The 23706-nt window shown below is 42.5% G+C and overlaps 1 protein-coding gene across 5 annotated transcripts in view; it reads right to left on the bottom strand.

Moving 5' to 3' along the window:
* The window catches only part of ddr1 (discoidin domain receptor tyrosine kinase 1), an 89117-nt gene extending 67708 nt beyond the window's left edge, over positions 1–21409 (bottom strand). For 4 of the 5 annotated variants that reach the window (XM_047358540.1, XM_047358557.1, XM_047358569.1 and 1 more), the window contains exon 1: positions 21069–21409. The gene's annotated coding sequence lies outside the window, so the exon portion shown is untranslated. The remainder of the gene's footprint in view (positions 1–21068) is intronic. The other variant, XM_047358547.1, reaches the window with a different exon arrangement.
* Positions 21410–23706: the final 2297 nt, after the last annotated feature.

Below are 23706 nucleotides of genomic sequence, written 5' to 3'. Positions count from 1 at the left end.
AGGAGGGAAACATGAATCAATCTTTTATCTTCACAACACTCTGAAGGATGGGATGTTGCCAGCCTCAGAAACAAGGTCATCTGATGGCTTTCTTGGAAATAGACTTGCCTGTTTGAGACTCAGGGAACGAGTGAAGTGCCGGTCCCGGTGGGGCCGCAGTTTTCTCGTTTTTTTACTGAAGACCAACTCCGAGTGGAGACAGCAGTTGTTTATTTAAGCCAGTTTATACATCGGGGATCCTTCATTCAGCTAGAAACAAATTCTTTTTTTGTTTCCTTTATAAAATGAAATCATAATATTAAACTGCAATTTGAAAGTTAAAATTAAGAAAAAAAGAAAAAAACTATAAAAACAGGACAAATTTCTTATCACACCATTGCCTACAGACTGAGAGTTAAGGAGGAAGTCTGGTCTCATGCACTCTACTTTATAATCCTATTTGTCACCCACTTGTCCACCTATGTGTCACAGCTCTCCTTGACAGAAGGAAGGGGCATTCATGCCGGTGGATTTATAATTTGCTGAGTTTCCTGAAAGAAAGCGCAACTAAAGAACAGATGAATCATTTAACGTGGGTGACAGGAATTAAATACAGATTTAAAAAAAGACATGTGAGTCAGAAAAGCTAGGTTTTACAGCATCAACAGAAAAAGGATAATGTATAAGGATGATAGACGAAGGCGATGAATCATGATTAGGAAGGTGATGAAACCCTTCCTGGAAGGATGCTTAGTAATGCTTAACATCAAATGAGTCATTAAAAATAAAAAAATACCAAATTCAAAACACACACCTTCTTGGTGGTAGAAACAAAGCAGGGCACTGAAGCAACAAAGCTCATGACAAATCTACGCCACACAAGCAAGAATTCAGCAGAGACTCCAGAGAAGAAACTCAAGGAAAGCACAAACCCAGGTAAAGAATGAGCACAGTAAACATGGGGTCATTAATGGTTGCTACACCATGCTAAAAATCAGTCACATAATTCCACTTAATTCCTCGCTGAGCTTCTACTGAGTACTTAAAAACAGATCCGCTTGGTCTCTTAGTGAGTCTACGAGCCACAGCTTTTCTACACTTATGGTCACAAGTTTACTTACATCCATCATGGGCAAGAATGTGACACTAATGTCGGGCTTTCCATGATTTATTGGAATCCATGATGGATTAGCACCTTTAGAGGAGGATATCCAGGAAGCTTAACTTTGACATGTTTAATCACTTCCAAAACCATTTTTGGTTTTGATAGATCGTTGAAATGTTGGAACGCCCAACGGTGTCTACGTATTAACCATTTAGCAGTTGATTTCAGGGAACATGAAATAATTTAGAGGTAGTTCTACAGTATTCAATGCACTTTCCACATATGCACCATATGGACCACTGGGAGCAAAACAAACCCCAATCGTGATTCTACCACCACCATGCTTTACAGTTGGTGCTTTGTCCTAAGGTTTGGAAGTCTCAACTTTAATCCTCCAGAAACATGTCTAGTTACTGTGAGCAAACAACAAAATTTTCTGCCCCATTTGACCACAAAAAATTTTTTTCTCCAGAAGCATCATAAAACTTAACTAACATTTATTAAAATGTGTGACCGGGCTTGATGTTTCTTAAAATCTGCCTCATTTCATCATGTTTAGACAAGCATGATAAACATTTTTAGATAGGCCAACAAGGGCAGCAAGATTAGAGATTGTGTGACAGCAGCTTTAAGGAAAAAATTATGTTTGAATGCCTGGTACATACTATAGACAAAATACGCACATTTAAATAACCTTTAAAATGGACATCAGAAAGCAGGAAACTGAATATTACCATGTCAAGCAGTGGCTTAAAATAAAACCGAAAACTAGCTACAATAATATGCATGCTGGCTTCATTGATCAACTTTCAGCATTAGATATCACAGTAATAATCTGTCCCTGTGGTATTGGTGACATTATCTCTTTATATTTTTGAAGTATCACTGATGCAGAATTTGCAAGTAATAACAAAACTAAATAATTTTGCAGGACTTTGTAAGTCTTCACAGAAATGGATAAGCTACAAACTGAAAACACTAAAGCCCAAGCAGGTAAAATTTCAGACTAGTTTATGTAGCTGGAGTGTTATGGTGAGAAAAGAAGAATTTGGTCTGGGCTGCAATAGCTGGGTCAGTGATCCAGTACTGCTCCCTCAGAAAAAACAATCACAAGGAGAAGAGTGCCCGACCCAGAAGGAGTTCAGTTTTCTGAGAGACGAGAGAACCGAGGTGAACAAATAGATTGAGAAAAAAGAGATTGAAAGAAACAAAATGTAAAAAAAAATAAAAACCCTAAAGGTCTTAGTACCTCAGCTGTGGATCAGCTGCAGCGTGTGAATCACACTTAAATGTACTTTCTATGCATGCAAATGAGGAGCATAAAAAAAACCCCAAAAAAACAAGAGCGTTAGTTTCTTATGGGAAACCTGATGGGACTGACAGTAGCTTGAACACAGAGACGTTTCTTAAGGCGAGAAACGTCACACATGTCGGCACAAGTATCTGATGATCTGCTCTCAGCTCCTTTTTCCCAGCTTTAATCTGCATGGAATGAGACGTGGCTAGAAAGCCGGTAATGAAAGGCTCGTCTCACCTTTAGTAGAAGTGAAGTTAACTGATACCTGCAAATGAACCTTTGCTCCTGCTCTGGGAAGGCTGACTCTGGGTCTGACCTCTTTTAGAACCTGGGTGCAAAATATATCATGAGAACTCAGCAGGAATGAGGCAGCATTGGTGTGTTAATATGACATAGTTGTTATCTTTTGAGTTGATATGTTACAGCCAGTGCCCTGAATTTAACTTGTAGGCTTCCTTTTTTTTAAACTTCATTTCTTGGAAAAATATTTGTATTCCTAGACTATTTTCCTATCCTAACTGGTTTAAAGTTGTGGTATGGGTTAGGAATTAGTCCATCTTATTTGTTCATTATCTATTCGTTATCCATCCATCATCTCTTAATCTATTCATCCATTTAATCCTTTTTTCCACCATTTATCAGTCCATTTCTCAGTCCATCATATATTTTTCTATGATCAATCTGTGTCCAGTGTCTGAAAGAAACGTGGTAATATTGTTGAAAGGACATTTAGTTGCTCCATTCATTAAGTCATTCAAATGCCTATCCATTCAACTAGTTGTTCTTTTGTACATCTAGCCATCTTTCCCTTAATCACCAGTTTATCAATATTTCCACCATCTAGGGCTGCATGGTATTAGGAAAATCATTAACTGCGTTATCTTTATCGAATATTGAGATGAAGATATTACAATTAAGCTACATTTTCCAGACACTTTTTATTCTTTACGATTACACATTGTACCCACTGCATTTTGTGAGTTTTAGCATATGAGCCAATTAAGATTTACATATCAGCATTAAGGCCAGTCCATAAAACCAGTCAAATATATTATTGATAGCAGAGCAGGATTGCACAACACACAAAAGTATAAGATCCTACCAAACATTGTGTCCAAGTAGTCCTTTGCCATTGCGATATTGCCCACACTCTTATTGCGATGGCAAATGTGTTTCAATATATTTTGCAGCTCTACCATCATCCATCCGTTCAGTCGTTTCCTCATTATCAATCTGTGTCCAGTCTCTTTGTCCAGTCACATATAATTCCAGCTATTTGTCAAAAACTCAGTTTCTGAACCGTCATTCATCCAACTAGTTTTTTCTTTGATCGTGAATCCATCCCATTCTATCTATCCCTTTGTTTTCCATGATCCATGTTCAACCTCTGTCAACTTATCCAGACAGCCAGTTACTAGTCTACTTTCTATTCGTTTGTCCATCCATCCACCTTATTGTATCAATTTATCCATCTGTGGCCAATCAATTTATCTATACAGATCCATTCATTTGTCCCTCCATCCATCTAAAGTCCACCTATTCAAATAGTTGTCAATCTTTCCATCCATCCATCTTTTTGCTTATCATCCATTCAGCCATGTGTCCTTAAATCTATTCCTCCCTCCTTCCATTAATCTTTCTGTTGACCATCCATCCATCCATCAGACTTTGCAGGTTCTATTTTTAAACCCTGACCCCTGTAGAAATATGTGCCATAGATTAATTGTGAACTTTTACATTGTTACTTTAAAAATAGTTGAAAAAGGAGAAATCTGTGAAAGACCCTGGAAAAGTATAAAAGTTTGGCATGTGAAACATGTAGGAACCCTGAATTTGTGATCTTACTGGCAGCTGTCAGAAAACAAGTGCGGGTTAGAAGGGAGGACGGAGTAAAAGCAGAGACATGTGACAGCACTGTGCTACTCTCACAACATACAGAGAGAAAACAGTCACAGATGGACAGGCAGAAGACCGTCACAAAAGGAAAATTCCCAACGGTATTCACACGAAAACTAGGAATGACAGAACAAGCATGAGAAGAAAAATTTCTCTTAGCCTGCAGGAGGTTGACCGTTATACATTCAGCGACCGGCTATTAAAACAGGGAGTTGAGAACAAGAGAAAACAAGTAGGGAGAGAGAGAGAAATAAGGAGCACAGCAGAGATCAAGTCAAACAGGAATAAGATCGGTGAGACTCAGCGTTTTGAGTCAAAGTGAGAAAAACAGCCGGGCCTAACCCAGTCCTCCAACAGATGTCTTCAGCTCATTTCTAATGACTTCCAGTTTAGGAGAAATTAAAGTGGTTCTGACATTTCTTTGGGCTGTTTAATGTTTAGCTACAGAAGCAGGCAAATAAATAAAATTCACTGACACAGAAAGCAAACAAGGGACCGAAAATGTGGCGACCTGGTTAATATAAAGTCCAAGCTTTGCTGAAACCCTAACCACACAAACACCTCTCTGTTAAAAGCCTCAGGCAGAGGCTGATACCTCTATCACGCTGCCAGCCCTCCTCCTCCCTCTCATCAGAAAAAAAGAGCTAAATTACACATCACACAACGGTTTCCTGATGGTAATGTACACCTTCAAACCTGGTGGAAGGAGGGAGAGAGATAGACACATCCAGCCCACTCAGTGCTGCTGTTGTTGCAGTTCACATTTGTCATATTCAAAAAGAAAAGTAGCCTTTGATGTTTAACACTGTTGTCTAACATATTCCAAGAAGGGTTGAAAATTGCCTGCTTTGCCAAGAGCCATTAGTGAGTACTAGAAGTGTCCTGAACCACAGGAGGTATGATGTGTGCTGGAAACTAGACTGAAAACACTGCTTTTAACTGTGTGATGGTTAGAAATGAGAAAAATAAGAAGGACAGACCACAAACTGGTTTTTGAATACAGTCATGTTCATATATTAGGGCACTCTATAAGAGCCTGCCCGCTTTCTAACATAGATACTTTGTATCAATTTCAGCAATACGAAGGTTCAAGCAATATAACTAAGCAACTAAAACTAAAGAAAATACATTTTAAAATGTATTTAAACAACTCCAGTTTCTGGTAAATAATAGATTAAGATATCTCCTTTTATCGCACACCATTAATCAGCATTTTGCTCTCCAAAGAAACATGTTAAGGCCAGACTGAAGGTTGCCAAAGAGAACATAGACCAGGACATTTTGAATAATGTTCTGTGAAACGGAGTCTAAAATGTCATTAGTTGGACTTCAGAACATGTTTGGCTTAAAACAAATACAACATTCCAGTAAAAGCACTTTATACCAACTGAGCAGCATAAAGATTATGGTGGGTGGATGCTTTGCTGCAGCAGGACCTGGTCAGCTCACGATCATAGAACCCACCATGATTTGTACAAAGTATCTCAAGATGTTTGAGGAAAATGGGGGACCTTCGATAAAAAAAAAATTAAGCTACTGGCTGAATCAATCAGCTGACAGGGAGTACTGCCAGGATAATTTCCAAATATCCATCAGACTTTAAAGCGGTGGAACGTACCATTGACATTGCTGCACAAATGAGCCTGGCACAACTTCCAAAAGTTTACTCCACTCTTGGTGGTCTTATATCAGACCAAAGGGTCAGAGCTGATCAGGCAGACTGATACAGCCGGTGGCCTCAAACAACATAACTATAGCCCAGTAACCTGGACATTGTTCAGGACGAACTCCTGTGAACGTGTATTCCAAGGAGATCAACATTTCCAGCTGCATCTTTTTTAAATGGCTTATATCTGTTAAAACTGTGGGGGTGGTGTCCGTTTGACTGGCCATCAGCCTTCCAGCTCTATGAGGACTTCTTCACTTTACCAAAAAGTCCCTGACCTGTAGTAGAAACATGTCCCATTGGAGTAGTGGTCAAAATCTCAAAGATCCATTTAAAGTGATGGTTGGCCCTTCTTTAGTTTTAACACCATAATTTGTTGTCTTTTTTGCAACCAGAATTATTTCCAAACAGCTGAAGTTGTATTTGTCTTACATTCAGGCTTAGCAACAGGTGGGGAGAGGGACTGCGTTCTGTTCTGCTATGCTCCATGCAGCCAGAGAAAAGCTCCAGTCAATCCAGCAATTTATCTCTGAAATCTCATTAAAAAGTACTTTAAACTGTATAATTCGAATGAATCTGTAATCAAATTGCAACAGCAACCTTGTAAGAGTAACTGCCTTTCAGTCAAAATGTAAGACTCATATTGTTTTTTTGATGACAGAAACATTAAAATATGCAAATGACATAAGCTGTTTGGGGAATTTGCAGTTTAATACGGCTGCAAAAAATGTGAGATGATACGATACATATGCTAATTAGTAAATTACCAGAAATATAATGAAAGAATGAGAATTAAATAATGTTGGAGCTTTGAGCGCAACTAATATTGAATGGCTGAACTGAATTTTGAAGTAGTTCTTGTTGAGGATGAACCAGCAGAGCAATGGCTCCTTTAATCTTTTATAGAGGTCCACCTTTTTCCAACAGCAACAACCTCCACCTTTAGCAGGTTGCTGAAATGTGTGAAGGGAGCAAGGTTCATGGCTGGTTTCAGCTCACTGGATTCAGCTGGATGTCTTCTCTCATCAGATCATTAACTGTATATCATACATTTTAGAGAGGGGGAAAACAGGCACGTAACAACCTTTTGTAGCTCCCGAGCTGGGCAAATAACCTGAAAGATTTCTCAAGGGTAAAGGTTTGTTTAAAATGACAGAATATTAAAAAAGGGGAAAAATTGAGGTGAGGAGTTTGAAAAGCTTGAGTCAAAAAGAGATTTCTAGTCTGCTTCTCCTTTAAGCTGCATAGGCTGCTATAAGCAAACACTGCTGAATCCCCTGCTGAGCTGTCAGCAGCAGGGTTGCATTGTGTGCAATGTAGGTGTTGGGCGCTGACACTGGAAAAAACAAAAAAAGGCATAGTAACTGTACATGAAAGCCCAACAGTGCTTTAGGAGTGAATCACTTCAGTTATTTTTCATGAAGTCATAAAAATGAAGTCACAAATGAGAAATTATATATTGGCGCTCTGTTACCTGTCAGTTCTTGGATTGCTGCACTTTACTGCTGATACTGAAGCTCGTAGAACCAAAAGAACATCTTTAAACCCTCTGAGGTCATCTATAATTTGTTACGACTGATCCAAACATGAACTGGGTTTTGGGACACACACACACACAGAGAAAGTCTGGTTAAAATCTCAGCTGAAGCCTTTTCTGTGCCGAATATCCATGAGTTTTTGTTTCCTCCCCCAGTCAAAAACATGCATGTTAGATTAATTTGCAATACTAACCTCAGGGGTTTGTGTGGGCATCCATGTCTGGCGTTCTCATGTATCTCTGAGTGATCATAATATGGGTCATTTATTCTTTCATCAATCTTCAATCAAAAAGCAGTAACCAGAGCTCCGATGGAAATATTCTGTTAAGTTTTCTTTGTGTATTTCAATGTTCAGTCCTTAAATAGTCAAGGGGTGTTGTTTCTTTTCTTTTTTGCACCACATACTGCATTAAGGTGATGAAGACAGACAGTCTGAGTTCAATTTTCACTTCACACGTTGCATCCTATTGATATTACATGGTGGTGGCCACATCATGTTTATATGTAAGAAAGATGACCTGAAGAATGTTGCCAAGGAAACATTTATATTGGTGGCACTGGAAATACTCTGGCGTTTCTACGTTAAAACCAGATGCAAGCTTGAATTCAGGAGACAGAAACCGACAACTTTTACTTTTGACAAAAATATATTTTTTTAATAAGTCTGATTTATAGCCTTGGAGTTGAAACCAAAAAAGCTCATATACTCACTCCTTCGCTCAAACTGGATGAGTTACAGGGCCCTGCAAAACTATGACTATAACATTTTGGTCCCTTCTGTTATTTTACAACCAAACCAACTTTTACGTATTTGTTTTAGGATTATATGCTACAAATCAACGCAAACCAACTCATGAAATTAAAAGGGGAAGGATAAACAATTCTTAAAATGTAACATAAATTTGAAAAGGACTGCATTTGTAGTCAATAATGTGAAGAAATACTTTTCCCTGCAATTACAGCTGCAAGTGTTTTAGGATGTGTGTCTCCAAGCTTTCCACAACTAGAGACTGAAGGTTTTATACCTTCTTTGCTAAACAGCAAGATCAGTCAAATTGGAAGAAGAGCATCTCTGAATAGTAATTTTTAGGTTTTGCCACAGATTCTCAATTAGATTCAGTTGTGCTCCTGCAACTCTAACACATACATCCTCAACACACACACCTTTACGGCCAGCCCAACAGTTTAAAGCTGCAGTAGGTAACTTTTGTAAAAAGATATATTTTTTGAATATTTGTTAAAACTGTCACTATGTAATAACAATAGAATATGGGACAGGTAATCCATGAAAAATGAAGCTCCTCTGGCACCTCCTAGTAATTCTACTGCCATTTGCGGAAATACAGCACTCCCGGTCAGAAACAACCAACCAGAACCAGGAGGAATGTCTTAGCAGGGTCAAACCCGCTTGTGTACGCGCTGTGACGCCCCTCCCACCCTGCACAGTGCGTCGTTCAAGCTCAAGATTGCCGGTGTGCTGCAGTTGTGCTAATGATTTGAGGACCAAGTTTGTAGTCAACGTATGGGCAGGCCATAGCCAATGTAAGGTATTTAGTTGATGTTTCGTTTCTACCAGGAAATGTGCAATAGTTGTGGAAGGGGGGCTATAGCACAGCAGAGAGAGCAATGGGGATGGACCTGTAAGGTGCGCTTGTTCAAACTTTCAGAATAAGTCAATGGTTTTCTCAGAACCCCCCACTGCAGCTTTAAGTGGATGGCCATCTCTTGATAGATTTGCACTGGTGCTGTGGTTCATCGTTCTAAATAGACTAAAATGTGCTCAGGAAGATGTCCAAAGCTTGGGATATTGTTTCATAACCTAACCCAGCTTTAAACTTCTGTTGTGTTACTTGGTCTTCATGATGCCATTTGTTCACTACTGTTCTCCAAGAAACCTCTGAGGCCTTCAGAGAACAGCTGGATTTATGCTGGACTTGGCATTTACCAATTAGGTGATTCTTGAAGGCATTTTGGGTGCACCAGATTTTATCTAGGGGTATTAAAATAAGTGCTCGAATGATCCTAGAGGCTATGTTGTCTGGGGCTTAAATGCCCCTGGTAGGGTCTCCCATGGCAAACAGGCTCTAGGTGACGGGTCAGACAAAGAGCGGTTCGAGAATTCCTCATGATGACTACAGAATCGAGGCACATGACGTCGCCCGGTACGGCGGAGCCGGGGTCCCACCCTGGAGCCAGGCCTGGGGTCGGGACTCGTCGGAGAGCGCCTGGTGGCCTCGCGGGACCCGGCCGGGCCAAGCCCGAACGAGAGACGCGAGACCATCCCCCAGTGGGCCCACCAACTGCAGGGGGAACCGTGAGGGACCGGTGCAAAGAGGATTGGGCGGCGGACGAATGTGGAGACCTCGGCAGCCCGATCCCTGGAGGCTTAGGCTGGCTCTAGGGACGTGGAATGTCACCTCGCAGGGAGGGAAGGAGCCTGAGCTGGTGCGGGAGGTCGAGAGATATCGACTAGAAATAGTCGGGCTCGCCTCCACGCACAGCGTGGGCTCTGGAACCCATCTCGAGAGGGGCTGGACTCTCTTCTACTCTGGAGTGGCCCACGGGGAGAGGCGGCAGGCTGGTGTGGGTTTGCTTGTTGCCCCCCAGCTCAGCCATCTCGTGTTGGGGTTTACCCCAGTGCATGAGAGGGTCGCATCCCTGCGCCTTCGGGTTGGGGAGAGGTCTCTGACTATCATTTCGGCCTACGGGCCGAGTGGTAGTGCAGAGTACCCTGCCTTCTTGGCGTCCCTGTCGGGGGTGCTGGATAGTGCCCCTCCTGGGGACTCCATTATTCTGCTGGGGGACTTCAACGCCCACGTGGGAAACGACAGTGACACCTGGAGAGGCGTGATTGGGAGGAATGGGCTGAATCCAAGCGGTGTTTTGTTATTGGACTTCTGTGCTAGTCACGGATTGTCCATAATGAACACCATGTTCAAACATACAGGTCCTTCTCAAAAAATTAGCATATTGTGATAAAGTTCATTATTTTCCATAATGTCATGATGAAAATTTAACATTCATATATTTTAGATTCATTGCACACTAACTGAAATATTTCAGGTTTTTCCATTGTCTTAATACGGATTATTTTGGCATACAGCTCATGAAAACCCAAAATTCCTATCTCACAAAATTAGCATATCATTAAAAGATTCTCTAAACGAGCTATGAACCTAATCATCTGAATCAGCGAGTTAACTCTAAACACCTGCAAAAGATTCCTGAGGCCTTTAAAACTCCCAGCCTGGTTCATCACTCAAACCCCCAATCATGGGTAAGACTGCCAACCTGACTGCTGTCCAGAAGGCCACTATTGACACCCTCAAGCAAGAGGGTAAGACACAGAAAGAAATTTCTGAACGAATAGGCTGTTCCCAGAGTGCTGTATCAAGGCACCTCAGTGGGAAGTCTGTGGGAAGGAAAAAGTGTGGCAGAAAACGCTGCACAACGAGAAGAGGTGACCGGACCCTGAGGAAGATTGTGGAGAAGGGCCGATTCCAGACCTTGGGGGACCTGCGGAAGCAGTGGACTGAGTCTGGAGTAGAAACATCCAGAGCCACCGTGCACAGGCGTGTGCAGGAAAGGGGCTACAGGTGCCGCATTCCCCAGACCTGGGCTACAGAGAAGCAGCACTGGACTGTTGCTCAGTGGTCCAAAGTACTTTTTTCGGATGAAAGCAAATTCTGCATGTCATTCGGAAATCAAGGTGCCAGAGTCTGGAGGAAGACTGGGGAGAAGGAAATGCCAAAATGCCAGAAGTCCAGTGTCAAGTACCCACAGTCAGTGATGGTCTGGGGTGCCGTGTCAGCTGCTGGTGTTGGTCCACTGTGTTTTATCAAGGGCAGGGTCAATGCAGCTAGCTATCAGGAGATTTTGGAGCACTTCATGCTTCCATCTGCTGAAAAGCTTTATGGAGATGAAGATTTCATTTTTCAGCACGACCTGGCACCTGCTCACAGTGCCAAAACCACTGGTAAATGGTTTAATGACCATGGTATCACTGTGCTCAATTGGCCTGCCAACTCTCCTGACCTGAACCCCATAGAGAATCTGTGGGATATTGTGAAGAGAACGTTGAGAGACTCAAGACCCAACACTCTGGATGAGCTAAAGGCCGCTATCGAAGCATCCTGGGCCTCCATAAGACCTCAGCAGTGCCACAGGCTGATTGCCTCCATGCCACGCCGCATTGAAGCAGTCATTTCTGCCAAAGGATTCCTGACCAAGTATTGAGTGCATAACTGTACATGATTATTTGAAGGTTGACATTTTTTGTATTAAAAACACTTTTCTTTTATTGGTCGGATGAAATATGCTAATTTTGTGAGATAGGAATTTTGGGTTTTCATGAGCTGTATGCCAAAATCATCCGTATTAAGACAATAAAAGACCTGAAATATTTCAGTTAGTGTGCAATGAATCTAAAATATATGAATGTTAAATTTTCATCATGACATTATGGAAAATAATGAACTTTATCACAATATGCTAATATTTTGAGAAGGACCTGTAAGGGTGTCCATCAGTGCACTTGGCACCAGGATACCCTAGGCAGGAGGTCAATGATCGACTTTGTTGTCGTATCACCAGACCTTCGGCCGCATGTTTTGGACACTCGGGTGAAGAGAGGGGCTGAGCTGTCCACTGATCACCACCTGGTGGTGAGTTGGATCCGCTGGAGGAGGAGAAAGCCGGACAGACTTGGCAGGCCCAAGCGCATAGTGAGGGTCTGCTGGGAACGTCTGGCAGAGCCCTCGGCCAGGGATGTATTCAACTCCCACCTCCGGGAGAGCTTTGACCAGATTCCGAGGGATGTTGGAGACATATAGCCCGAATGGACCATGTTCTCCACATCTATTGTCGACGCTGCTGCCCGTAGCTGCGGCCGTAAGGTCCGCAGTGCCTGTCGCGGCGGCAATCCCCGAACCCGGTGGTGGACACCGGCAGTAAGGGATGCTGTCAAGCTGAAGAAGGAGTCCTATCGGCTCTGGTTGGCTTGTGGGACTCCTGAGGCGGCTGACGGGTACCGTGGGGCAAAGCGTGCCGCGGCCCGGGCGGTGGCAGAGGCAAAAACTCGGACCTGGGAGGAGTTCAGTGAGGCCATGGAGAAGGACTACCGGTTGGTCCCGAAGCAATTCTGGCAAACCGTCCGGCGCCTCAGGAGGGGGAAGCAGTGCTTCGCCAACACTGTTTACAGTGGGGGTGGGGAGCTGCTGACCTCGACTGGGGACCTTATCGGCCAGTGGAAGGAGTACTTCGAGGATTTCCTCAATCCTGCCATCATGCATTCCCTGGTGGAAACAGAGGCTGGGGACTCGGGGTTGGACTCTTTCATCACCCAGGCTGAAGTCACCGAGGTGGTTAAAAAGCTCCGCGGTGGCAAGGCTTCGGGGTTGGATGAGATCTACCCTGAGTACCTCAGGTCTTTGGATGTTGTGGGGCTGTCATGGTTGACACGCCTCTTCAACATTGCGTGGTGGACGAGGACAGTGCCTTTGGATTGGCAGACTTGGGTGGTGGTCCCCCTTCATAAGAAGGGTGACCGGAGGGTGTGTTCCAACTACAGGGGGATCACACTCCTCAGCCTCCCTGGTAAGGCCTACACCAGGGTATTGGAGAGGAGAGTCCGGCCGATAGTCGAACCCCGGCTTCAGGAGGAGCAGTGTGGTTTTCGTCCCGGCCGTGGGACACTGGACCAGCTCTGTACCCTCTACAGGGTACTCGAGGGTTCATGGGAGTTTGCCCAACCGGTCCACATGTGTTTTGTGGACCTGGAGAAAGCATTCGAGTGTGTCCCTCGTGATGCCCTGTGGGGGGTGCTCCAGGAGTATGGAATTGGTGGCTCTTTACTAGAGGCCATCCGGTCTCTGTACAAGCGGAGCAGGAGTTTGGTTCGCATTGCCGGCACTAAGTCGGACCTGTTCCCGGTGCATGTTGGACTCCAGCAGGGCTGCCCTTTGTCACCGGTCCTGTTCATAACTTTTATGGACAGGATTTCTAGATGCAGCCAAGGGCCGGAGGGGGTCTGGTTTGAGGACCAGAGGATTTCGTCTCTTCTTTTTGCAGATGACGTGGTCCTGCTGGCCCCATCTAGCCAAGACCTACAGCATGCACTGGGGCGGTTCGCAGCCGAGTGTGAAGCGGCCGGGATGAAGATCAGCTCCTCCAAGTCTGAGGCCATGGTTCTCGACCGGAAAAGGGTGGCTTGTCCTCTTCATGTTGGAGGGGAGTTCCTGCCTCAAGTGGAGGAGTTTAAGTATCTCGGGGTCTTGTTCATGAGTGAGGGAAGAATGGAGCGGGAGATCGACAGACGGATCGGTGCGGCCACAGTAATGGGGGCGCTGTGCTGGTCCGTTGTGGTGAAGAGAGAGCTGAGCCGAAAAGCGGAGCTCTCGATTTACCGGTCGGTCTACGTTCCTACCCTCACCTATGGTCAAGAACGAGATCCTCCATAGGGTGGCCGGGCACTCCCTTAGATCATCTATACCGGATGCCTCCTGGACGCATCCAGGCACGTCCCACCGGGAGGAGGCCCAGGGGACGGCCCAGGACACGCTGGAGGGACTATGTCTCTCGGCTGGCCTGGGAACGCCTTGGGCTCCCCCCGGTGGAGCTGGAAGAGGTGTCTGGGGAGAGGGACGTCTGTGCTGCCCCCGCGACCCGGTCCCGGATAAAGCGGAAGACGACGAGTACGAGGGTATTAAAATAAAGGGGGTAGAACAACTAATGCACATTACACTTTTCAGATTTTTATATGAAACACAATTTGATAACCATTTTTACTTCCACTTCACAAATATGAGCTACTTCACATTGGTCTATCACATAAAATCCTAGTAAAATATATAGAAGTTTATGGTTCTAATGTGACAAAATGTTAAAGAAAAAAAAAATCAAGCCACATAAATTCATTTACAGGGTACCCTGAATACCTTTTGGGTTACAAAAGTTTATACAGTACAGACCAAAGGTTTGGACACACCTTCTCATTCAAAGAGTTTTCTTTATTTTCATGACTATGAATATTGCAGCTTCACAATGAAGGCATCAAAACTATGAATTAACACATGTGGAATTATATACTGAACAAAAAAGTGTGAAACAACTGAAAATATGTCTTATATTCCAGGTTCTTCAAAGTAGCCACCTTTTGCTTTGATTACTGCTCCGCACACTCTTGGCATTCTGTTGATGGGCTTCAAGAGGTAGTCACCTGAAATGGTTTTCCAACAGTCTTGAAGGACTTCCCAGAGATGCTTAGCACTTGTTGGCCCTTTTGCATTCACTCTGCGGTCCAGCTCAACCCAAACCATCTCAATTGGGTTCAGGTCCGGTGACTGTGGAGGCCAGGTCATCTGGCGCAGCACCCCATCACTCTCCTTCTTGGTCAAATAGCCCTTACACAGCCTGGAGGGTTGTTTGGGGTCATTGTCCTGTTGAAAAATAAATGATGGTCCAACTAAACGCAAACCGGATGGAATAGCATGCCACTGCAAGATGCTGTGGTAGCCATGCTGGTTCAGTATGCCTTCAATTTTGAATAAATCCCCAACAGTGTCACCAGCAAAGCACCCCACACCATCACACCTCCTCCTCCATGCTTCACGGTGGGAACCAGGCAGGTAGAGTCCATCCGTTCAGCTCTTCTGCGCCGCACAAAGACACGGTGGTATGAACCAAAGATCTCAAACTTGGACTCATCAGACCAAAGCACAGATTTCCACTGGTCTAATGTCCATTCCTTGTGTTCTTTAGCCCAAACAAGTCTCTTCTGCTTGTTGCCTGTCCTCAGCAGTGGTTTCCTAGCAGCTATTTTACCATGAAGGCCTGATTCACACAGTCTCCTCTTAACAGTTGTTCTAGAGATGTGTCTGCTGCTAGAACTCTGTGTGGCATTGACCTGTTCTCTAATCTGAGCTGCTGTTAACCTGCGATTTCTGAGGCTGGTGACTCGGATGAACTTATCATCCACAGCAGAGGTGACTCTTGGTCTTCCTTTCCTGGGGCGGTCCTCATGTGAGCCAGTTTCTTTGTAGCGCTTGATGGTTTTTGCGACTGCACTTGGGGACACTTTCAAAGTTTTCCCAATTGTTCGGACTGACTGACCTTCATTTCTTAAAGTAATGATGGCCACTCGTTTTTCTTCACTTAGCTGCTTTTTTCTTGCCATAATACAAATTCTAACAGTCTATTCAGTAGGACTATCAGCTGTTTACTGTATCCACCTCCTGCACAACACAACTGATGGTCCCAACCCCATTTATAAAGCTTGAAATCCCACTTATAACCTGACAGGGCACACCTGTGAAGTGAAAACCATTTGAGGTGACTACCTCTTGAAGCTCATCAACAGAATGCCAAGAGTGTGCGTAGCAGTAATCAAAACAAAAGGTGGCTACTTTGAAGAACCTAGAATATAAAACATATTTTCAGTTGTTTCACACTTTTTTGTTCAGTATATAATTCCACATGTGTTAATTCATAGTTTTGATGCCTTCAGTGTGAAGATACAATATTCATAGTCATGAAAATAAAGACAACTCTTTGAATGAGAAGGTGTGTCCAAACCTTTGGTCTGTACTGTATGTCAATGAAAGGGGGAGGCACCACTGGACACAACGGATATAACTGTTTCTTTATACCACGACCTTCACAAGAAGCCGTGTTAAATTTTAGCACAAATGCAGAGCGTCTTGAGCTAAAATGAGACATAAAGGAACTCTTTGAAATACCTTGATAAGATAGTGTCAAATGCTTTGAGGGGAAAAAATTAGCCCCTTATTGCTTACATCTAAGCCCCACCAGGCCATCATTGATGGAAAGAGCAAAGAGATAAGTAACCGGACACAGAGGGAGGGTGGGACAAAGGAGGCTGGAGATATGATAAATGAGCCAAAGAGGAGGACAAATAAAACATCTAATGCTGCTTTAAAGAGGATGGGGAGATAGAAGGTGAATGAAGGAGAATCTGTCCTCCTCGTTAGATGCAGGGAAATAATCGTTTTTTCAGAAAGCTCGATCAGGCGATAAAAAGTACACAACTCACAAAACGTTAGGCATATTTAGCTTTTGGGTGAAATTTATGGAAAACAAAACACTACACTAGAGGTATTTCCTTCAAGTAGGGCATTTAAGTTTAAACATGCAATGGCGATTTCCTCCTCTAAATTTATTGAAACAAAAGCAAACAACAGTGGTCGGTATACTACAACAAAAAGTGATTATGTCTCAATAATTAAATTACAGCTTGACAACAACGTCTCATGCTGTTCACAAGTCGACTTATTGTCTGCTGAGGTATGGTATCTCACTCCTCTTGAAGGGCGACCTTCAGGTCATAGAGGTTCTGGGGTAGAGAGTTACAAGCCGCTACATGGCGACTCAGCTGATCCCATGGGGTTTCTATAGGATTCAGGTCTAGAGAAAATGCAGGCCTCTCCATTTGAGGTACACTAGCCTCCAGCAGCCATTCCCCTACTAATGCAACCTCGATGAGCTGGAGCGTAAATGCTCCCTGGCCCATGCAAGACAATGATGCCTGCGCCTGGTGGTGGGAGTACAGATCTTACTGAGCTGTAGTAGATTGATTGGGGCCAAGGAGGAGTGAGTAGAGAGGACTAGAGGTTGATGCTCGGGCATTGAATGACCAACATGGAGCTCCTCTTAAACTGCGGCTGATGAGCTAGATGAATAGCAGGTGTGTAGGAGCACATTGCTCCCCTCCTCCCCCCAGGGAAACCCACAGGTTAGGGGGAGAAAAACACCACACAAACACCGTAGTCCTCCCAAAGTATTACCAGCCATGACCTCACCGACAGATTTTAGAGGAACATCTGAAGGGGAGAGCCAAAGTTTTTGTCTTAGTGCCGATAGGAGATTGTGTAATTTTGTTAAGCAGCACAAAGGAGAGTAGAGGTGATGATGGACCAGATGCATTTTCACTGCGAGAAAAACGGCAAGAGATGAGCTGAGTGACTTAACGGGTGAACATAGAGGTGAGTGAATCAGAGTTGATTGCACTGGTCTGTAGTAGACTGATTTGAGCCAGGGGTGAGTGAGCCGAGTCTGGGAGTTTGTGTGTGTTGTGAGCTGGGTTTTGGTATGCAGAAGAAGGTGGAGGGTTGGAGGGTGGACAAGTTAGGCTTTGGGGTTCTGAGAGATGGTAGCTTGATGTTGCTGGTCATTAAAAGAAGTTGTCTAATAAGATCAGGGGTTGAGAAGGTTTGAAAAGCAAATCCAGGAAGCTTCACTGAGAAGCAGATCCAGGAGAGAACTCAGCAGGTAACCGTGGGAAAATTCAGAGAGTGAAATTAGACAGGTAATCACTAAGATCAACACAAGGAATATCACAAAGGGGTTCAGAAACCACATAGGTTGACAGTCAGGTGTTGAATGACCAGCAGCAAGCTCATCTTAAACTCCAGCTGATGAGCTTGATAAGACGCAGGTGTGCAAGAGCACACTACTCAGCCCCACCTTCTGAGCAAACCTGCAGCTCAGTGAGGAAAAAAAAAACTCCACACAAAAAACACCACCCTGATCCCTGACATGATGTCATTCAGGAAAGGAGTGGTAGAAGGATGAAGCTCTGATCTGAGAGAAGGTTGATCTGTGGAGATGTAGATTCATAGAGGATATCAAACATATCTAAAAACTACCTGAAAACTAAAGCTAAGGAACACCCCGGATCCTGTTTGAAATCTAACCACCTCTTAATTTGTTTGTCTCACTGTGTTCTTGAGCTTGACATGCATGTGACCACACTTTCTCCAAATGCAATTTAAAAGTCTAGACTTAAAGGGGAAATTTGTTAAGGAAAGCATGATGGTGTCTCCAATTGGTTTTCTTTCCCATTAAAGAGGTGACTGAAGAGAGAGAGAAGACTAGCTGTGCTGCTTCTTTAGACTTAAATGAATTCTTCCACTATCCTTTCTGCTCAGCCTGTCGGGAGCCAATTATGAGCCAACACAGACTTTCTGATTAAGACATGATTGCTGTGAGAGAGGACACACAAAGAAAACTGCCCTTATGAAAAACACCCATTATCACTGTGCTCCTTCATTTGATTTACCAGCCACTTTGGACCGTTAGCCATAAAGATCAGGCAACTGTGCAAAACATGCGGCTCGATTATCGCACCGGGTCCACACAATGACTCAACTGACAAATTCAAAGCTGCTTCAGCTTCTCTATTCACCTGCTGAAAATCTTTTCACAGGAACGAGTCATAAAAGAGGGAAAAAAGACCAGAACATCAAAACAAAGACCCAGACAAAAAAAAAAAAAATAAACTCAAGTCAATGATTAACTGGACTGTAACCAACTGCAGCACCACACAAGGCAAAAAAGAGCCCCCTTTGTTTGAAGGCATCACTATGCTGTCAAAAGCAACAATATTTCAACTATGCATTAGGCCACAATCAGCATGTTTGCTCAAAAACTATCACTGAATTTAGTGCATTGCCTGCTAGATGTTTATTCCATAGTTGTAATTAGGTCTACATATCACTATCAACAATTAGTTTAAGCTTAATACCACACCAGAAACAATGGACATTAGGCAACACAGAACATTTAAAATATCATATTAAATAAGTAGATAAATGAGTAAATAAACAGCATTTACAGACAAATCGAGTAAGATTATTTAAATGAAATAAATATAAAAAGCCAGAACTTGATGTAACCCGATTAAAAAAAAAAAAAAAATTAAAAAGACTAAGTTCTCTATAAAACCTGTTTTGGCATTACTGGTATCAGAGAAAACAAAGATAATTTACAAAGAGTCAATAAATGAATAAATAAACAATAAATAAGACCAACAGATCACAATATTATACATGTAATAACCAATGTGTTATATTTTATAGATATTCTGTTTAAAATAAAAGCAGTTGTATTGTGTTTGAAACAGTCATGTTTTTACGCTTGTTTCCATCGCCTTCCATGCCCCAAAGCAACTTTACCTTAATTTAAGTTTGCCATTTGCATAAAAAAACTATTTTCTGATATTTCTCTTGCCGAGTCTTCACATCTCTAATAACCAACAAAACAAGCAACCACTCCCAAAATACAGGCCAGACTTCTCCACAAATCATACCAAGCAATTAAAGTCATTTTGTCCCAAGACAGCCAAGACAAAGACAAATCAATACAAAACTCTCCTTTAATTCGTGCATGCAGACATATACTCACACAGCTGGTCTGTTAAACTATTTGAAATATTCTCTTCAGGCTGCACAGCTAATAAAAAAGCAGCTTCGCAGGGCCAATTGCTCTCATGGGACGCTGTGGAGGAATTAGCAGCCAGATGCCCATTAGACAGTGATCCAGCAGACATGTGCTGGCTGGGAGGAACGGTGCATCACACTTCTAGCTCCCTTTCACTTTATGCCTCACCCGTTGCTCCAGAGGCAAATAAGGAGGGACGAAGAAAGTGTGTGTGTGGGGGGGGAGGATTTTATAGCCTCCACTTACTTGTGAAAAGCACAGACACTACCACCTCCTCCCACTTCTTCCAAACAATTCAATAACACCACAACTTCACTCAATTGCCTGCTCAGTGACCTGCAGACAACACATCGACATCCTGTTGAGTATTTGTGTGCTGGGAAAGGTGACCACCCGCTAAAGTGATTGTTTTAACTTTTCCATCAGACTACATTCACTTTACTTAGAAACAGGCTGGCAGAGAGAGAATGCCACACCACCTACATTTTCCCATCGCTCCATAAGTCAAAATGTACAATTTTTGAGCACAGACTTGTGATTTATTTATACAAGTCAGCTATCCGAATAAGCGAGAACAATCACTTCACTGTTGCTGCCCTTATCCGATGATTCAAACCACAAAAAAATATCCTCTCAGTGTGGATTCCTCAGAATCTAAAATATTTTCAGTATACTAACACTATACTCTTTTTCCAATGGTAAAACTCAGAAAGATAAAGTCAACAAGCCTACATTTTATTACTGATCAGAACAAGACTGAATAAAGAAAATCATCAGGCTGTGGTGCTGCACCATGAGACATGGTGGTGGCAGCATCATGCTGTGAAGAAGCTTATTTGAGCGCACACAGTTAATGGAAAGAGACAGATTGAGTGAAATATTATAAAATCCTACAAGGAAACCAATGAGATTAGGCCTAGAGGAGGTTCACCATACAGTCGAGCCAAGACCCTAAACATACAGCCGCAATGGGATGATTAAAGCATATTCAAGAGTTAAGATAGTTAAAGTCCAGACATAAAATGAGAATTGTGCCCCGGATCATGACTGGTAAACAAATAAACACCGTGATGCGCACAATCAGAATATTTCTGTTACGCAGTCGGTGGATGTCCAAATGCGTTCCCCGCAAAAACGCGCATAAAACTGGGCGCATTGCTGATCCGCACTTCTACGAGCCGTGGTCGGTGTTCAGATCACACCGAGACTCTAAGACGCCACGCTCAGACAGACAAACACACGGACAGCAGGCTGGAAATATCCACTGCAATATTATTATAGTCCCCTATTATGGAATAAACGCACTGGAAGAGGAAAGGCGCAGTGGTTTTACGCGAGTTTGTTTGTACTTACCTTAAAAAAAAAACAGGGAGAAGAGTGGCGTAACACCGGTCCAAACTTTAGGGATAAGACCTGTGTTTAGACAGCAACGCCTCGAACAGCACCAGTCCAACAGAATAATTTAGGATAATCCAAGATAATTCGGTAGTCTGTGGCTCAGCTGAAACTCAAGTAATATGAAAGTGTTCCTGCTATAAGCGCCGACTTTCACTTGTCACTCCGAAGAAACATATCTTCCAGACTTGTCAACAAAGAAGGAAGACCATATATAACGTACACACAAGGAGCGCACCGTGGAAGGTCTCCGCTCCTCGGTCGCTCTCCGAATGTGAGCCCCGGTCACACCGCTTGCTCTCCGGGCTCCACAGCCGGACCACCAGGCGCCGCCAGGTGCTCATTTACATAACTGCACCGGCTGTGTCCAATCACAGCTGCAAGCAAGGTGTCTGATTGAATATTCCAGCACGCTGCTCAGCCAATCAGAGACTCCTGTGGGAGGGAGTTGCACACTGAACAGCAAAAAAAAATGCACAGGACAACCACGCAACACTGTCATCAATGAATAATTTAGAGTTAACTAAATGCATGTTTTTTTGGATTATGGGAGGGAGAGGGGTCACCTGGAGAGAACCAGTGCAAGTTCCAGACTAGCTTTGCAAAGCAACACTCGTAGTAATGTACAGCCTGTTTACTTAGTTTTGCCTTATTGCCATCTGTGACGTTATTAAAGCTTAAATATAATAGAAAACGTTTTGAGTAAAACATAATTATTTCATATAAGTGTTTATGTAGCTACATTTATGTGGCAATGGGATGACCCCCATTACACAACCTGTGATTTACATCCTGTTTTACTTCAAAATCAAACTTAAAGCACCCACCATACGTTCTGGAGCCCTTAGACTAGAATAGCAAGTAGCTTTGGCTTAATAAAACTCATTTTATTCTGATAAGAAATATCTTTGAGTTTTAAAATTGCAGTATCAAGATCTCATTACATCCCTAGTGTATGTGTTTTTTTCACTGAATAAAGCCACAAAAAAAAGTGTTTTATTCAAAGAAAAGTCTTGAAATTTGCAAATCATAGTTATTATGTTATCCATAGTTATATATCCCAGCAAAAATTTGTTAAATTTATATACAAACAATAGAATGCTAGGTACCAAAAGATATTTTCAGTTGCTGTGCTAATGTCATTTAAATGCTGAAATTATATATGTATTAGCTAACTTTAGCTAACATCCTAACATTAGCATGTTTATTACTCTATTATTTATCTACTCTGCTAATAGTGACCAATATGCTAATGTAGCTAACGACTTTACTTTTGCTAATATCTTAACAATAGCTACCAAGAGTTAATTTCAGTTACTATGCTAACAGTAGTTTATATGCTGAAAGCAGATAAAACATTAGCATTAACTAATTAGCTAACCTAATAACAATGGCATTTTAGCTACCAATACTAAATTTCAACAATTATGCTAATGATGGTTTAAAGTGTTAAAATTATGCTAGCATTAGCTAATTAGCTTACTTTAACTAGTTAGCTAATCAAAAAGGGTAAATATTTAAAAGAAAATAAATATAGGTTATAAATATATGAAGTCATAGATGTAAAGTAAAGTACAGAAAGAGCTGGTTGTTTTTAAAATTTTAACAGCTAAAATAGCACCAAGATTGCAGAGGTAATTACAGGCCAATAAATGCTTGAAAAGGTGAAAAGACCAAGAGGATTTTAATAGTGTGGTTTCACTCAGTGGGAAGAATTTGGGTGTAGTGGGATGCTTTTTAGTTTAGCACCACTGCAATTTCGATGTATGACATATGGTCTTGGAGCAGGTAATCTGTTGCATGTACAGGAAATTGTTTCAGCTGCTCATTGAAGTAGATTTATAATCTTTTAAACTGTTTAAAAAGTTTGAAGTAAAAGTCTCATCATCTAGCCAGGCCCATTCATTGTGGACCCTGTACTCAACCTTGGTATTTACCTCTAAAGGAAACTTTATTACAGAGTATTGGTGGTGTAACTGTATACCATTACTGCCTCTTGGCTATAATGACTCAGAATGAATGGTTTGCTGCAAAGCAGAGCAACAGAGCTGCAGCCAGGGCAATTGTTTATATGAGACCTCGAGGCAAAGTAGGGCTGAGACAGGATTTTATGTTTAAAAGGAGCCACATGTGTGAATTTCAATGCTGCATAACATCAAAAATGCACAAGACACACTCAAAGAGACTACAAAAAGGGGCTTTAAAGCAGGTGAGGTGCTTGTTGGTACTTGTCTGGCACAAAAGAGGGAAACTTTAGCTGGAGCTCAATCAGCAACCAGGGACAATCAAGATCATTTACACTCTGAGCTCCACCTTGGATAAATCAGGAAGGAGAATGGTGGCTTTGTGATTTCTTTGCTGTTTCTGAAGGCTTGTGTTAGTGTTTAAGCTTGTTTACTTTGTCCAGTTAAATCTTGAAAATAAATTCTTAATTTTAATGGATCAGTAAGAACTTATACAAAAGTATCAGGTTCCCTATACAATGCCATCTTTATATAGAGTGCCTTGCAAATGTATACTCATTTAACATGTTCACACTTTTTCACATTACAGCCACAAACACTAGCGTATTTTATTATATTTTTGATAAACCAAC

Source organism: Girardinichthys multiradiatus, chromosome 3 (genome assembly GCF_021462225.1).
Source record: "Girardinichthys multiradiatus isolate DD_20200921_A chromosome 3, DD_fGirMul_XY1, whole genome shotgun sequence".
Lineage (NCBI taxonomy): Eukaryota > Metazoa > Chordata > Actinopteri > Cyprinodontiformes > Goodeidae > Girardinichthys > Girardinichthys multiradiatus.
Note: the sequence above shows the minus strand (reverse complement) of the source record. Positions and strands in the feature narration are given on the sequence as shown.